Source organism: Solanum pennellii, chromosome 11, assembly GCF_001406875.1.
Source record: "Solanum pennellii chromosome 11, SPENNV200".
NCBI lineage: Eukaryota > Viridiplantae > Streptophyta > Magnoliopsida > Solanales > Solanaceae > Solanum > Solanum pennellii.
The window spans coordinates 39,922,972-39,929,429 of NC_028647.1; positions in this window are offsets into that span (position 1 = coordinate 39,922,972).

The following is a 6,458-nucleotide window of genomic DNA, read 5'->3' on the forward strand; positions in this document are numbered from 1 at the left end:
TGCACATTTTTAAGTATGGTTTCTGAAGTGTAACAATGTATCTCCCTTTGAAACATTCATCCTCGAATGAAGTCTAAACTAGTTGGATAGGGAGGGAAAGAGTTGAAAACCCTGCCACTAATTCCTAGAACATGCAAATATCCTGAAAATGCAAGTACAAATTGAAGGAACGTGATACTAAGACTTAAGTTGCCCATAAATGACCAGAAAATAAAGAGGAACTATTAGCTCAAGGTGGAGTGGATTTGGAGGGAAAGAAATGAGGATACTTGGACTTTATGGCTGCTTATGCTTCCCAAGTAGCTCCTTATAAGGACAAACTCCTCCAGAAAACCTTAACTTAAGCGACTTCTTTATTTGTCAACATTCACACCTGATAGTCAAGGATTTCAACTGGTAAATCTTCACAAGTCAGACTATCTTTCACAAACATACTTTATAAAGGTACAATAGATGTTGGACCACCCACACATTTCTTCAACAACTAAAATTGTAAATTCGGATGCATTGTTGCTAGTTTTGTTGACAACTTTAACTCATAAGCCACTTTACCAACCGTTCTCAAGATCTTGTAAGGGTATACATATCTAGGATTGAGCTTCCTTTTGTTTCCAAATCTCATCACCCCATTCATAGGTAACACTTTCTAGAAAACCCAATCATCAACATAGAACTCTAATTCCCTTCTCCTTCCATCTGCATAGGACTTATGGCGACTCCAAGTTGTCTTAAGTCTATCTTTAATGAGTTGCACTTCCTCCATGGCATAATGAACTAAATTTAGCTCTATCACGACTGCTTCACTACTTCAAGCCAACTGATTGGAGATCTATATTTGTTCCCGTACATGCCTCATAAGGGGTCATCTGAATGTTGGAATAGTAACTATTTATCGTAGGTGAACCCTATAAAAGGAAGGTGATCATCCCAACTACCCTTGAAGACGATCACACAACCTCTCAACATGTCTTCTAAGGTATTATTTGTACGCAATACTTGAGTGTCCATCTGCGAATGAAATGTCTTGTTAAGATTAACCTGAGTACCTAGACCTCTTTGAAATGACTTCTATAAGAGAGGTAAACTGAGGAGATCTATCTGAAATGATAGAGAAAGGGACACCATGCAACCTGACTATCTTATTAATGTAAAGCTTGGAAAAATCCTACGCCGAATTGGTAGTCTTAAGAACCAAAAAGCATGCAGACTTAGTAACTTTGTCAACTATCACCCCAATGAAGTCATGATGTCTGCAGGTACGACGTAAACATGTAATGAAGTACATGTTAATCGCTTCCACTTCCAAGTAGGAACATTAATCAATTGATTCATACTGCCTGGTTTATTATGTTCTACTTTCACTTGCTAGCAATTAGGGCCCTTATCCACAAATCCATTATATCCCTTTTCATATCATTCCCCCTAAAGACTTCTCGCGGATCATGGTACATCATAGTAGAACCTGGATGAATATAATACATGGTGTTATAGGCTTCTGCAAGAATATAATGTGTGAACTCACCCACCTAAGGAACATGTATATTGACCCTAATAGCAAAACACACCATCCATCTCCCTCTTAGGAGAAAACCTCAACTTTTTGTTATTAGAGTGCACCATTTAGTTGAAGAAATATTGTATCATTGTCTTGATTTTCCTTAACCTCTTCTACCATTGAATATTCTGACAAATTTTGAAATGTTACACCCCATCTAATAGCTCATGAGATGAACTCCTGCGAGAAAGCGTGTGAACATCCTTTGGTAGTTCCTTTATTTTTTCCTCAACATGTGTTACACTACCCATATATAGTATGTTAAGATCATATGTGGCTACATTGGCCTTACTAGGATGGTAATACATACTCATATCATAATTCTTGAAGAACTAAAGTCATCTCCTCTGCTAAGAATCAACTCTTTCTATTTGAACACATACTGGAGACTTGATCTGTGAACACATCTACGTGAACACCACATAAGTAATATCTCCACATCTTAAGCACAAATACCTTTACTGCAAGCTAGAGGTCATGAGTTGGATAGTTCTTCTCATGCACCTTAAGTTTTCTAGAAACATAAATTATATAACCTTATCTTTCTACATCAACACACAACCTAGGCCAACTCTGGATGCATCAAAATAGATAACATAATCATTTATACACTCTGGTAGAGTCAACACGTGAGTTATAGCCAACTTAGTTCTCAATTCTGTGAAACTTTTCTCACAATCATCTGACCACTAAAACTTAACCTTTTTTGAGTTAACTTAGTCAATAGAAAATCTATGGATTAAGGACCTTCAGTGAACCTTTTGTAATGCCAGCCAAACCTAAAAATATTCTGATATCCATAGAAAAGGTAGCTTTTTGAGAATCCACTCAGATCCCTTCGCTAGACATAATATGACCAATGAAAGCAATGGATTGCAACAAAAACTCATATTTGCTGAACTTAGTAAATAACTTGTGGTTTTCGGGAGTTTGCAGGACAACCCTAAGTGATTTGCATGTTCTTCCTCATGTCTAGAGTAAAGAGTATATTATAAATAAAGACAATAACAAATAAGTTTGAATACTGCTTGAATACCTTATTCATCAAATCCATAAAGTTGTAGAAGCATTGGTTAGTCCAAATGATATAACTATAATTTTCAATGACCATATCAAGTTATGAAGGCTATTTTTGAGATGTCACTATCTCTGACTATGAGCTGATGATAATCGAATTTGAGGTTTATCTTCGAGAAATGACTAGCACCATGAATTTGGTCAAACAAGTCATCAATACTGGGATGGGATATCTATTCTTGATTATGACTTTGTTCAACTGCTTATAGTCAATTCACATCCTGAGAAACCATCTTTGTTCTTCATGAACAACACTAGTGTACCCCATGGGGAAGTACTATGTTTTATGAAGCCTTTATCTAGAAGGTCTTTCAATTGCTCTTTCAATTTCTTAAGATAAATTGGATCTATTCTGTAAAGAGAAATAGAAATAGGATATATTTGGAAGGAGATTAATGCCAAAGTCGATCTCCCATTCAAGAGGAACTCCGAGAAGATCTTCTATAAACACTTCTGAAGCTCATTAACTACAACAACCGACTCAAGAGTTGGGGTCTCGAAGCTTCAATCCTTAACCCAAACTAGATGATAGAGATAACCCTTATAGATCATGTTTATGGACTTAACGTAAGAAATGAATCGACTCATATGCGCTAAGCTACTACCCTTCTCTTCTGAGATTTGTTTGTCTGGAAACTGAAAATGAAAAATATGCATAACAGGAACGTACCTAATCCATGCCTAGAATGATATCAAAGTCTACCATTTCTAACTCTACAAGGTATGCTAATTTGACTTTCTGAGAGACTGTGATAGGGCATTCCCATATACCCATCTAGCTATAATTGGGTTACTGACTGGATTAGAGATTGAGAAGGGTTCTGACAGCGTTTCTTGACAAACATTGGAGTCGTCCTCTATATAAGGAGTTACAAAGAAAAGAGTAGACCATAGATCTAACAAATCATAAACATCTAAGTTAAACACTCAGAACGTACCAGTGAATACATCAAGAGATCTTACAACCTTTTTTGGTGTTGACTGCCACTTGTACCAGATGAGTTACCCTACTGAGTCGAGTGACCTAGTGGTGCTGCTAAAGTTGTGGATTGAGCTGTAACATTATTGCCTCCTTTTCCTTGTTTAGTATAAGGACAATGCTTCAACCTACGACCAGCCTAACCACACCCAAATCATCTTTCCCTTCCGGCAAGGCATTCGCAAGGATGATTCTTACCACACTTAGGACAACTTGGGTAGGTTTTTGTGCCTGAAACACTCCTCTATGCCTTACCTTTCTGATCATTGTAGAACTTGGGGATGGAACACTAATTGACGAAGGTTTGAAGCTGAAGACTTTCTGATTTGTGAGCAATTTTCACCGCTCAATTCTTTTGGGAATACTCATACTTCCCTGTTCTAGACTTCTTAATATCCTTAACCTATTTCCTAAGATTATCACTTTCAACCTTCTTAGCAAGAGTCATGAACCTATAGATGTTCATATCTCCTAAAAAACATAGCATTCCTACACTCTGTTTTGACTAAATCGGATACCCAAATAGAAACATGTTCATTTGAGCCCTGGAATTGGCTACCATGTAAGGAGCATACCTGGAGATTCGGGTGAACTTCAGGCCATCTTCTTGGATTTTCATGTTACCTTGTCTCAAATTCATGAACTCCTAAGGTTTTCCTCTCTCAACTTTCTTGGGAAGAACCTTTCCAAAAAGAGTCCGACTAAAGCATTCGCAAGTGATAGGAGTTGCATCTATACCTTTTTTCTCTTTTCATTGAGTATACAAATGTAAGCTACGTCTTTCAACTGGTAGTATGCCAACTCTACCTATCATTTCCTGTCACTTGCATCACTCGAAATATCTTCTTGACCTCATCTATGAAGTCTTCGGGATTTTCACCAATATGCGATCTTGAGAACTCTGGAAGATTTATCCTAATAAAATTGTAAGCCCTGGCTGCCACTGATCCACAATTATAATTTGCAGGAAGTGTTGTGACCTACTGGTTGTTCTGTTTATTCAAACTCTAAGCCAAAAGTTGAATGACATTCCAGAATTCTACATTCGAAATGTCCTGATTTGGGACTAGAGGAGTTGTATTACCATTGTATGCATTCCTAACCCTTCCATAATCTCTACAAGGAGTCATGATCTATGAGCGCATAATGTCAAGTTAGAATCGAGGAATTTAAATCACACCTATATGGGTGACAAGAGTAACAAGAAATGAAGTTTCTCTAAAACATTTTGCAGCCTCCTTCTCATTATATTTGGTGCACTTCACACCCATGAAGAAGACTCTACTTACAGCGTCTTTTCACACAACCTAAGACACTTAAACGTAATGCTCTGATACTAAATTTTTCATGCCCCAAAGCTACCTTCTAAGACGCGGACGCGGGACCTAAGGTCACGAGTGATACCAAGCTAACCCTGTTACCGTATTACATATTCTAAATAAATGAAGAAATAAATATTGTATAGAAACTAAGTCATCATGTTAACTGAAATGATTGGGGAATACCCATAATAAATCTAAATAAATGAAAAGTGAGAGTTTAAATACAACTAAAAAGTCAAACTCAAATGCTAAAGTTGAAACTACACTCTATCTGAAATAAATATCTAACTGATTGGAAGTGTTAAGACATGCCGCAGCTAAATCTAGCAAACCTACAACTAGAACTATAAGCGAAGAAAGATAATTATGGCATTCATTCTCTAAGAATGAGGCCTCACCATTTATGTTGCTATACTGAATATCGGGAACCGATCTATGTGTGATCTGGAAGAAAAGAAACCTGAACCTACACACGAGAAGATGTAGCGCAAAGTAACGTTAGTACTTGAAAGCTACTAAGCATGCATGATAGAATAAATCTGAAAAATAATCATAACTGAATTAAAGCATATATCTGATCAATGATAAGAGATAAAATGATACTGAACTTGAAATAACTTAATGGAATGACCAAGTTTATAACATGTTGAGAGTGAAATCTGATTGTATAACTTCAACATAGTTAATGCAGTAGGATATGACTGATGTGTGGGGTCTACTAATAACCAACATAAAACCACATGAGATAAATGTGGATTCTGATGTATATGCCCCATCAAGAGGACCCAATATACCATGGAAGAGTTATAGAGGCATGACTGGACTGGACACTAAAATGAGCCCCACAGAGCGGAATTAGAACATATGGGGCATATAGTTTTGCAACTTGAGGGTGACTAACCCTAGTTCACTTGGTATTAAGATTCTCCCAATTGATTATGCAATTAAAAATTTATGACTGAATTTCTGTAACACTAGACAGCTCAAACTGACATGCTAATTGAAAATGCAACATTCATTTGTTTATAATGAAACATTCAAATCTGAGGCACGTATATCTAAAATATCTGACCTAGAATGTGTAATTTATAATCTAAAATTACTACATATCTAGGGCTCTGTGAATTTATGACAGGATCTACACAAAACAATACTAATAGCATGATCATTTGATTAGGAACATGTCGAATGAAATTCTAGAAACCCTAAGTCAAGATAATTTAAAGGGAATCAAGAATATGACTAAATTCTAGGGACCTAATGGGTGAAACCAACCCACTAGTGAAATCCCACATACCTGGTGATGAATTCCACGGACAAATCTTTGGGTTTCGAGGTTGGAACTGATGAAAACTTGCAGTTTTTTTGGAGCTACGGCTGGTCGACTTCTCCTTAAATTTTTAATCTAATTAACGCTTGGTTTAGGTAAATGATTGATTAGGTTATGTACTAATTAGTTTACTAGGATAAAACATATAAAACCATGTAGTTTAGGGGTTAAACGATGTACTTTAGGGGTCCAACG